Raw genomic sequence first — 12,501 nt, forward strand, 5'->3', positions numbered from 1 at the left:
CATTACCAAGCACTTTATCTCAAAAGATATCAAAAGAGACTGCCAGACGTTCGCTCACAACTGTATCCCTTGCCAGCGCAACAAAGTCAGCCGCTATACGGTTCCCCCGCTGGGTAAATTTCACAATCCTCCAGGATGTTTCAGGCACATCCATATCAATCTCATCAGCCCCCTTCTGCCATCAGAAGGATTTAGATACGTCCTGTCATCTATTCATCACTTCTCCTGATGGGTGGAAGCACTACCTTTGCCGAACATCATGGCCGAGACAATTGCCAAAGGTTTTGTCCCCTCTTGGCTGCATTTGCGTGGCGTCAGTATAAACATCGACCAACGACCGAGGACTCTCTCTCTGTTTGTGAGTTCTTTGGATGAAAAGTTTGAGATGATTCAGTCTGTTAATGTGACTTGTTGTATATAAACATATAGATGCTTGTACTTAAATATACATCTGTATCAAAGTATAAAGTGGAAGTGTTTGATTTTGGGATAGTAACCCATCACATTCCCACATCCCTATATCTATATGCTTCCTCTTCCGTGCAACTCAATTCACTCACAATGAAGAAATGTGGTTTGGTTTCATGTAGGTATATGCCCAAGTGGTGGTGGTGGTGGTGGTGGTGGTGGTGGTTAGTGTTTAACGTCCCGTCGACAACGAGGTCATTAGAGATGGAGCACAAGCTTGGTTTAAGGAAGGATTGGGAAGGAAATCGGCCGTGCCCTTTCAAAGGAACCATCCCGGCATTTGCCTGAAATGATTTAGGGAAATCACGGAAAACCTAAATCAGGATGGCTGGAGACGGGATTGAACCGTCGTCCTCCCGAATGCGAGTCCAGTGTGCTAACCACTGCACCACCTCGCTTGGTATGCCCAAGTGGTCTGTTCTATTTGTTATACACTGAACATTCTGGTATCATATGTAAGGGCTAATTTCCTATGTTTTACTCTAAAAAAAAAAAGCATTCCTATTACTTTTGTGATTAAGAATTTTGTTTAAGTGATCTTTTCTGTAATAATTTTGCTGATATTGTCACATAAAAGTTTTTTGCCTTTAAATTTTAGTAGCATCCCATGTTTTGTATGTAGGCATTTGTCCAGTTTTCCTATATTCATTATTATACATTTTACAAATGAAGCACACATCTCTTTCATTGTAAAATTGATTTTTCACACCTCCTTGTTCACTGCGCAAATTGTATACTAGGTCATACCTGTGAGGTAGCATTGTAAATATTGTATTTTAGGATTTACTGTCTTCTAAGAACTTTTTCAGGCTTGCTAAGCAACTTTGTTCCTTGTTTCTTGTGATATCATTGGCACCAGCTATGCACATAACATATTCATTTTCATCTTTCATTTTTTTCCCAGAGGTGTACATCGGTAACATTTTTCATACTTGCACTCAGTTTTACTATTCCCATTGCATGGAAATTTTTGTTATTATCTTGTAAAGTACTCTCCAAGTTTCTGCATGGCTGTCTGTTAAGAAAAGAACACTGCACCTTTTATGCAATAGATTCTTCTCAGTGGTTGGCAAGTAGATGATGAAGCAAACATGCTCTTTGACTGAAGGCTTCCAATTTTTGTTGGTCTTTAACTGAAGGCTTGCAATTTTTGTTGATGCCTGCTAACTGTGAACTGGTGTGAGAGACAGTGGTGGAGAAAGCAAGCAGAAATAATTGTGAGGATATGTAATTTACTTGACTCTCCAACCAATACTTTTACTGCTCTCAAGTTTTACTTGATGTGGTGCACCTGTGTAATTATAAAAGTATCCAAGAATAAGCCTTATAGCTGATAAATTATGGTCATTGGCTGCATTGCTCAAGCATCTGGTGATATTCCAACATGAATGAAAAACTTACACACACTAAAGTATTGAAAGTTTTAAGTTTCTTTGTTAATCACTTAGCAAAATTTTTAAAATAAATAGTTCTTGTATCAAATTTCAGTAGAGAATTTGTTACACTGTGTCAGCCAGACATGTTAATATGTACATGTCATTTGTATGTGCATATCTGAGTGTATCATAGTGAGGTGGGCAGTGATGTTGCAGGTGAAAAGTGCCGATATTTAGTGGGTTTCTTTCATCATTGCCAGACTACACTGGAGATGTGCTAGCAGTAAACCTGCAGCACAAACCATCATAACTGTGCACAAGCAGGAGATTCCAAAAACATAAAATACATGGAAGAATATAAGATGTGTTTTTGACATCCATATTCAGTTTAACCTGAGTTAAATTTCCTGGTAAGAAATGTCTTAAATGAAAGTTCGGTATCATATCTTGAAAACTATTTAAATGAATTCTTGCTCAGGGTGTGAAGGTCCAAGGGATGTCTGCTGGCTGCCATGCCACTTCTGCCTTCTGGCATTATGTGGGTGCAGTATGGAGGGGCATGTGGTCAGCACACATCTCCCCCAGCCATTTTACAGACTTCCCATGTGGAGCCCTACTACTCATTCAAGCAGCTCCTCAGCGGGCATCATGATGCTGAGTGCACCCCATACTAATTCTCCCACAAAGGAAAAATCCTTGGCACTAGTGGCAACTGAACCTGGGTCCTCCACGTGGCAGCCATCTGTGCTGACCTCTCAGTTATGGAGGTGGACTCTTGAAAAATGTAGCAGAGATATTTGTTTATACAGTGGAGATAGTTAATGAAATAGCTGCTTTCAAGTTAGAGGAGTAAGAGCTGATGAAGAGCATTGACATAATTCCCCATTCTGATTTTTTGAAGAATTATTTTTAAACTGTAGGCTAAGAAATGTTTATTCAAACAGTTGAAATTTTTTTATAGATATTTATGACAATATTAGTGATTGTAGCATCTGGTGCACACAGTTTCAGCAAATTAAGGATTATGAAAATCTTTGTAAGGTTAAGCATGGATGACAACAGACTATTAAATTCAGCTGTTGTTATGGAATATGACACAGCTGCTAAACTTGACTTCCATGACATAATCAATAAGTTTGCTTTGCTCAAAGAAAGGAAATAAAAAGTAAAATTATAGTAAAAAAAAAAACAATTCTTGGAAGGAGATATTTTGTCAACTCTTGATTATATATATCTTGATTACAATTATCATCATTTAGTTTTATTTGCTGATGACACATCAGTACTGATAGGAAAGAAATATGCAGAAGATATTTCCGAAAATGTCATAAAACTCTAGAAGATCTAGATGTGTGGTTCCATCTAAATGGCCTAAAACTAAATATTTCAAAAACACACCTTATGCAGTTTAAGACAAACAATTTAAAACAAATGGTATTCAAATTATGCGTGGAAGTCTGGAACTAAATGGAGCAGAATATGTTAAATTCTTAGGAATGCAGCTACACAGAAATCTGTTGTGGTCCTCACACATTGACTATTTAAAAAATAAACTGAACAGCCTGGCATTTGATATGTCAATTTTAGCCAGTGCAACTGCCATAGACACAAAAAAGGTAGTGCTCCATAGCTACTCTCAGGCAGTAGTGAGATACAGCATCGTCTTTTGCAAAATGCTAGCAATTTGGCAAGAATGTTAACTTTACAGAAAAAAATATAAGGAAAATGTGTAGTACAAAGTCAAGAGAAACTTGTCTGCCACTCTTCAGAGGCCTAAACATACTAAGTGTTCCCTCACTGTATTTATATGAAATAATTCTTTTCACAAATAATAATCCAGAACTGTTTGCTTCAAATAACTTCTGGCACAGATATGAAACTATAAGCAGAGAAAGTTTCACGTTTCCTACACATAGACTCAATCTTTTCATGCAGCCCCTACAATATATGGGAATAAAAATATACAATATGTTAAAAAATACAAATCTGCAAAAGATTGAAACTGATTCAGTAAAAAGAAAATTATATAGCACAAAAATGCTGTTACTCTGTAGATGAATTTTTTAATGATGATCTGAGCATTTGAAGAGGATAAAAATGAATAGTATATATATTTAGATATTTTATAGTTCTAGTAAATATTGTATTCCAAGTACAGCCTATTATAGTTATAAGCTTGACATTTATCCTGTAAACTAAATCAATAATTTAACATGTATGTTATGAGACAGTAAAATTCTGATTTTGATTCTAATCTAATTCTTGTGTTCGTAATTAATAATTTATGCACTATTAATATTTTTGTTAATTTATTTAGTATGATGATACATTTAATTTGTTGTCTGCAAGATTTTTCATCAGTGTTCTTAATTTTAGTGAATTTCTAAATATATTTCATTTCTATTAAACCTACTTACAAAATTATAAAATATGCTAAATCTGTTTAGGAAAAACTCCCTGTGGAAAGGTACTTTTGTGAAAGAGGGGACAGCACTGACAGCTCTTCTTGGGGTACATGATCACTTTGGCATAGCTTATTCATGTTAGAAAATTCTTAAAACGGTCGACTACAAGTTAGCATAAACCACCCTTAATACATACTGATCACTGCCAGTAGAAACTACAGGTGTGTTGTGATAACCCTAACAGTCAGTTCTCAAAGAATTTCCAAGTGCAGCTTTTCTGCTTATTACTTCATTATGTGTTATTTCCATGCAGTGATGGTTTGAAGTCAGTTGTTCAATCTTTTTAGTACTTCTGAGAGACACTAAATGGATGTTTCTGCTTCCACAAAGTGCAACATGACTTGAAAAATCTATTACAGGTGTAGTCATTTCCCTCACATTCATTGTTGCAGTGTGCTTGCATAATTTTCTTCATTGCAAAAGTTTTGATGTAAAATTGGGGACACTATGACTGATGAAAACATACTGAGGCTGCTTGAAGTATCTGGTTCTGAAATTGATGACAGTTTTGAAATCAATGACAGTATTTTTGAAAATTAAGGTACTCTACCTAAATCCTTCATCTTAGAAGCAGCAGCAACACAAATAAGTTGAAATAGTTTATGACATATGAGGGACTGTAGCAATCACTGTGGCCCAACAATCACTGTGACCCAACTGGAATGTGTTAATATACAGGGTGACCAAAAAGCTCATTAATATTTGAAGATGCATTAATTCACAGAATAATGTAGGTAGAGAGATAAAAATTGACACATATATCTGAAATGGCATGGGATTTTAATGAAACAAAAAAGTGCAAAAACTGCCCAAAAGATGGCACTGGACAGCAACAAACCTGTGTCACCACATGAGAATCATGTATAAAATGAGATGTGTGTGTGTAGGTGTGTGTGTGTGTGTGTGTGTGTGTGTGTGTGTGTGTGTGTGTGTGTGTGTGTGAGAGAGAGAGAGAGAGAGAGAGAGAGAGAGAGAGAGAGAGTCAGATCATCGCTAGCCTGGCTGATAAACACCTGCTGGAAGGTATGACCATTTTTGCAGGATAGTGCTCCACCTCATATTGCTACACATGCACATTGTTTGGTGAGGATCACATGCTGAACCACCACAGCCATCATGCTTGGCCTCCCTGGCCTCCCATGTCCCCAGACTTCAATCCGTGTGATTATTGGTTGTGGGTTTACCTGACACTGCAAGTCTACCTTGATCATCTGACCTCATTAGGGATGTTAAAAGACAACATACAACAGAAATTTCTCACCATATCTACTGATTTGCTGTACAGTATTGTTCACAACCTTGTCCCTTGACAACAGGTATTGTTGAGGAATGATGGCCAACATGCTGAGCATTTGTTATAAAGAACATTGTCTTTGCTTAACAGCAGTTGTTATGCTAATTATTGCTTTTGTGTTGTATAAAGAAGCATCTGTCTGTCATTTTGTGCACTTTTTTGTTTCAATAAAAACCCATGTCATTTCAGGCATATGTGTCAATTCTCACCTCTCTATCTACATTTTTCCATTAATTATTGAATTTTCAAATGTTAACAGACCTTTGACTCAGCCTGCATTTTCTCAGTCTGAATATATTTTGGGCATCCTGTCTTAGTCGTGTGTCCCTGTATATCAGAGTTTATTCAAATTCCATCCATAGGTGAACTATTAATGGATTGTATACAAAAAATATGCCCCTTCATGAGCAATATTTAATTTAATTTTTGTATTTTCTGCAGGAGAAAGATGTAGGGAGTATTGAAGATACCTTTACTGAGCTGAATTCATCAGAAAATAGACTTTTTTATGTCAGATTACTTACATGCCATGTTAGTGATAGCATGTTACAACTGCAATGAAAACATTAAAAATTAGTGTTCACATTAAATGTACATGTTAAATATCTTATATTAAACAGTTATACAACTTAAAATTGAAATCTTAAAAATCAATCTCAACATTGCATAATCATCTACCAGTTCAGCATTTTACATGAATTGTATGAGCTTCCTCTACGTTGCATACAATTTTTTAACCATTTTCATTGCTATCCTTTGAATATACTCAGAATTTCCCGCTAAACCAGAATAAGAATAGGTAAATTTTTAATTAACAAGATTTCTATAGCTATTGTAATAATGAGCTGATGTTTTCAATTCCTAAAGCTACCAAACTGTTAAATACAGTTTATTTCCTTCATCACCACTTTTTTAAAAATCAGAATTGCACTTAATTTTGAAGTAATTACACAATAATATGAACAAGAAACAGAGAATGTAATCCAATTGAGAAGTGCCTGTTTCTATATGTAATGTATTTATATATTCATTACATTTACTGTAACAATCTTACATAAAAAAAATTCAAAGTTCTCTCAAGGTGAATTCGTATTGATCTCTGAATTAAGAGAGTACTTTATATTTGATAACATAGAACAGCTATTATTTGAACTTATGTTCTTCCTTGTACTAGAGGATATGTTTGAAATAGACATTTGAATAGAAAGTGTACCAACAACAACTTACCTACAATCTTTCTATTAATGCTGAATTCCTTAGGAAGAAAAAGAGGAAAGTAAAGCAGTTACTCTTGTAAATTGATAATATTGCATATCACACGGTACTGGAATAGCCGAACAGTCTCCTCCATCAGGGCTACGACTATTCTATTTTCATTATTCCAAAAATGAGGAATATCGCTCTTATCTCTCCTGAAGTGGTATTGGCCTGCCAACTTAATCTACAAAATATTTTGATCCATTATTTTCAGGTGCCAGTGTCCAACCACTTGCCTTATTGTTCATATCCATTTAAAAGACTGAGATACAGGGCTTTTCCCAGGCATCCATGGAGCATATCCTATTCCAGATCTGTCAACAGTGGGGCCTATTTTATTAGAGGCAGAGCCACCTATGACAGCAATCACATCATGTTCAATACCACTTCAACAGCTGCATGGCTTTTAACATGTGCACAAGTATTCACGAACAGTTCACTCCTATAAATGACAATCGCCAAACTACCAGGTGGTTATAATTAAAGTGTTATCCAGGGAAGTGCAGTGTGAGCTGTAATAATCATATTGCAACAAAACTAGATGTACTGATGGCTTAATGTGAAACCAATTTAGGTTGGAAAAAACATTAGTTCCAATTTTGGCCATTAAGCACAGATCTGACACTGTACTTTGATTGTATGATGGTAAGTCATCCTCACTGTCATTTGACAAGCCACAATGTGAGTGAGCAATATCGCTATTGACATGAGAGACCATGCACTGTTAGTGAAACTGTTTTATGTGGACTGCAGCAATTACAGTACTGCCTTGAGACAGTATTGCTGACCGAGAGCTCAGAGGAGAAGCCCAATATCATTAAATGGTTTAAAGAAGATGATAATGAGATTTGAAAACATGGGTGAGCTTTGCAAGGCACCTGGAGGAGGAAAGCATCCTATCCTAGTGGAAGTTATTGATGAGATTTCTGTTGCTGTAATTGACCATGCATCACGTGCCCCAGGTAGCGCTAGTGCTCGTGCAGTGTTATGAGAACTGTCCATCCCATTTATTTTATTTATCCATCCGTTGACAATAAGTATTGTATAGATGTTGTCAAGGGTACATGTAAGCCATTTCAAAGAAATGGACACATACAATATATACGTAAAAAAGTACAAAACAAAATAATACAATGAGGTTAATAATAATACAATGAAAGTAGCCTATATACATCCCTGCTTGTTATTTTAAATGCATAGTCTGTTTTTCATAAGGCTTTAGTTTTGTCCTCCCTAAATGGCAAGTCCTTATATACACAACACTGCTTAAGTACATATTTACATCAGACAACAGCTGTCCTTTAAGTATGCAAATGTAATGAATGATTAGGTACATATAGAGTATTTTCCATTTTGCCATTATAAATATCATCAGAAAAAATTTATTGGCCTACATAGTCATTTGCAAAATAAAAACATTGTTCTACTAGAAATTTTTTAAATTCTGTTTTAAATTTGTTATCATCTTCTAACTGCCTAATGTTGACTGGCAGTGCATTGTACAGTTTTGCACCGATACAGCTCACATGCCTTTGTGTATTTGTTCTTTTTGTTCGCCGAGTATGGAGTGCTGCGCTATTACGGGTATTGTAGTTATGAAAGTCGGCATTTGTCTGAAAATCTGCAATGTGGGTCCTGACATACAATACATACATACATACATATATATGTATAATGATGGTATAGTAAGTATTCTAAGCTTTTTGAATGTGGGTTTGCAGTGTGTCTGTGGATGACTGTGAGTTATTATTCGGATGGCCCTCTTCTGCAACAAAAAAAATTGTTTTAGGCGCCCTGTTGTGGAACCGCAAAATATTATTCCGTATGTGGCAAGAGATTGAAAATAGCCGAAATATGCCATTCTGGCACCCTCTGAAGTACAAACACTTGCAATAATTCTGAGAGCAAAACAGGCGGAATTAAGTTTCTGTGCAAGTTTTATTATGTGGTCATTAAAATTTTAGTTTTCATCCACACGAATCCCCAGCAATTTTGTGGATGTCACTCTGTCCAAGGCGTTGTCACCCCACACCAGATCGAGATTTACATTTTGACATCTTTTCCCAAACTGCATATAATTTGTTTTATTTACATTCAATGTCAACCTGTTTGCATTGACCCAAGAGTGGGTGTAATTTAGTACTTTATCAGCAGTTGTTGGTAGCAATTGCTTTGGTGCACTTATTATTACACTAGTATCATCTGCAAATACTATTGCTTTGGCTGCATCATCTGAGGTGTGAAAATCATTTATATAGACAAGAAACAATACGGGTCCTAGGATGCTGCCTTGTGGTACTCCTATTTCTACATTGCCTCTGATACTGAATTTATTTTGTGGTTGGAGTAAGTTGATGTCAGTCCTACAACCTGTGTTCTGTTTTTTAGGTATGATTCAAACCATTTTTTTCCGATCCCATGTATACCCAACGCTTCAAATTTTTCTAAAAGAATGTCCTGGTTCACAGTGTCAAAAGCTTTGGAGAGGTCTAAATTTACTCCTTCTACACTATAATCTTTTTCTAGATTTTTGATTATTTGTTCAGTGTAGCACATTACTGCTGTTTTGGTATTTTTACATGCTTGGAAGCCATGCTGATTTCTGTTAAGTAAATTATGGTCATTTAGAAATGTGTTGATTCGGTGCTTCATCAGTTTTTCTAATATTTTTTGAAAATGCTCAGAGGAGGGATTTTGGGTGATAGTTTTCTACCTTATACTTGTTGCCATTTTTAAATAATGGCTTCACTTTTGAAATTTTCAGTCTTTCTCCCACGGTAAACAGTACAGAAAGTTTTATGGTCTACTTTATACTGTTACCCGTAGAAGACCCATATGGTGCAGCAACTGAAAGCTTGTGATCTGCAGCAACGTTCTGAATTTGTTCCTCAGTTTCTGGCATAGATAAAAGTTGATGACAAGTGACCAGGCAATATTCTATGGAGTGACGAGGCACATTTTACTCTACAGGGTGCAGTAAATACACAGACCTGCCAAATTTGGGATTCTGATGTTGTGCACGAAGAGCCATTTCACTCACCATATGTGTCTTTGTTATGTGGATTCATAAGCACCTTTATTCTCGGTCTGTTCTTCTTTGAAGAGAATACACCCGGAAGGCCTGTCAGGTGTACCATGACAACTGCAAGTTATTGAGATCTCCTTGTACAGCATGATGTTTGGAAGAGCTCAGCTGCTTGGAAATCATTGTTTTCATGCAAGATGGAGCAACACCTCATGTCCTTTGACCACTGAAAGATCTGCTTAAGGCAACTTTCCTTGAACATGTTATCTCCAGAGGTTTTCCAGATGTATGGCCTGCAAGATCATCTGATCTGAATCTATGTGACTTTTGGCTCTGGGAATATCTAAAAGAATGCATTTACCAAGGATAATTTTGGTCTACACCTGATCTGAAGGCCAGTATACAGAAACACTACTGTGAGCAACTGTTGATCACTTTGTTTTATGGATGCAGCATCTTGTTGACATCTCTGGTGCTCATAGTGAAAAAACTGTGCAAGCAACAGTTAATAATAAAATTAACATTATGCTTTCTGACTTGTTTGACCTTTTCTGCCCATGGCCCATTAATAATCCATTACATAAGGAAACATTTATATATGTCTTTTTTGCATCCACAGCATCAGATTTGCACCTGATTGCCAAAATTGGATCTTATTTTTTCCAGCATAAATCAGTTCCACATTAACACATAGTATACCTTCCAAGTTTTGCTGCCAAATCTAATTACAGCCCATAATGGGCCTCTTTAAGTAGCTACACTTTAATTATAACCACCTTGTATTACCAATGGCATATTTGACAACTCAGTGGCAGGTCATGCAGCTGAGCACTGCATTGTCAATGTCAGTGGCTGCCTTAAAATTTCTAGTATCTTTATTTATACTTATGCTTCTCTGAATTGTGCAGACAGGAATTGCCCTTCAAATACAACTTGTGTTTCCACGGCCTTCCTGTTCTCATCAAACAAGACCTAATCTTGTACCAGTTATCATCCGTGGTCCTGTCTCATTTTTTGTGTCTCCCTCTCTACCCCATCAGACTCTTACCTCTAGCTTCTTTGCTCTAGATCCCTCACTTTAGTTTATTTTATGGTTTTACAGTTTTTTTATTATTTATTGAAAGCCAGAAATCTTGTGTTTCCCCAAAGATAGAGGGCTGATCACAATAAAATGTTAAGTACTGAGTAAAAATAATTTTGTACAGATATGGCATTTGCAACAATAAAAAATGTTTATGACACGAAAAAAATGCCATATTCCTTAAGCAGCAAGTAAGTGAAAACAGAAGATAGACAACAAAATTCTGCATACACACTGTGAGAAAACATACAATGGCTGTGCTAATATACAAAAATATAAAAAATATAAATGATACATGGTAATACATTCGTAGATTATGACACACATTAATACATTTATGTTATTTCTTTATTTGATCAGTGCATCTTACATAGGGCAACTAGAACATTACAATTAGAGCAAAATTAAAATATAAAAACAAATTATGTCGCTGTTGAACACTGTATACATAATACATTTAAGGCATATTTTTCTCAAACTTCAAATTGTTTGAGGGAGGGATGGAGGCCATAGTTAATGCAAGTTTCCCTTCAAGTGTTCATTACCAGAAAAAAGTATACTGCATTAACAGTTCCTTTATTTTTTCCTCGAGGTATTGTTTTTATATCTAATCAATCTACACCATTCTCTCAGTCGCCTTTCTGAACCTCCTTTATAATCCCGTGCCCTTATACTTGTGTGTAACACAAATCTACACTGTAGTGAACTATTTCTGATGCCATACATCTGTTCTGTTCTCCTTCAATCCACCCCTCCTCCCCTTCTTCACTTTCTTCTTCATATTTCCACCAAAACAACCAGTAACCCCATTCCAGCTGCAGAGCCTGGACAGTGTTGCTGTTGGTACATGTGTGCTCAAAGAAGAATACAAGTCTTTAATCTCAACTACATTGTTGAAGCTTTAGTTTACTCACCTATTCCCTGCTTAAGTCCGCTACTATATTTTGAGCATATGTCATTAATCATTCCATTGCTTGTATTCTATGTAGGATTTTCCAGTGTAATATTTCAAGTAGTAACGTTGCGGCTGACAATAATTGCAGAAACATTACAATGATCTTACACATTTTAATTTAAGTATTTATTTTGTTTTGACAGCTTCACAACCTACCAAAAGAAGTGGTGGAACTTGATGAACTTGCAATCTGCCTTTTGGATGATAATTTTCTGGAGACCCTTCCAACTAGTCTAAAAGAGATGCATGGTTTAAGGTATGTTATTGATATTTAGATTGCTGATTGCTGCAACTTTGATTCAATGAGACTAGTAATTATTCTTCTTTCAAAAAAAAGTGATAACTACTGTTCAAAATAGTGTGACTCAGTGACGCACTAATTTTAATATTTATTTCCACACCTTCTATGCCTATGCTTATAGCAGAATCAGTATAAGCTAATGCTCTGCTGTGTAAAACAGTTTCATTAACCTTTCACTATGTAAGACATTCTGCCCAAGAAAGTTTTTGGACTGTGTTATGTAGCTCACATTTTTAGTCATTCATTTGTGATGTCTTCAATTTGTGGTGCCTTACTAGT

General features: G+C 36.0%; 1 non-coding gene across 1 annotated transcript; it reads right to left on the reverse strand.

Annotated features, from left to right (window-relative positions):
* Window positions 1-793: 793 nt before the first annotated feature.
* Window positions 794-866, reverse strand: Trnaa-cgc. Its single transcript has one exon. It is a non-coding gene; the product is annotated as a tRNA-Ala (tRNA).
* Between the last annotated feature and the right edge of the window lie 11,635 nt (window positions 867-12,501).

Source organism: Schistocerca americana, chromosome X (genome assembly GCF_021461395.2).
Source record: "Schistocerca americana isolate TAMUIC-IGC-003095 chromosome X, iqSchAmer2.1, whole genome shotgun sequence".
Lineage (NCBI taxonomy): Eukaryota > Metazoa > Arthropoda > Insecta > Orthoptera > Acrididae > Schistocerca > Schistocerca americana.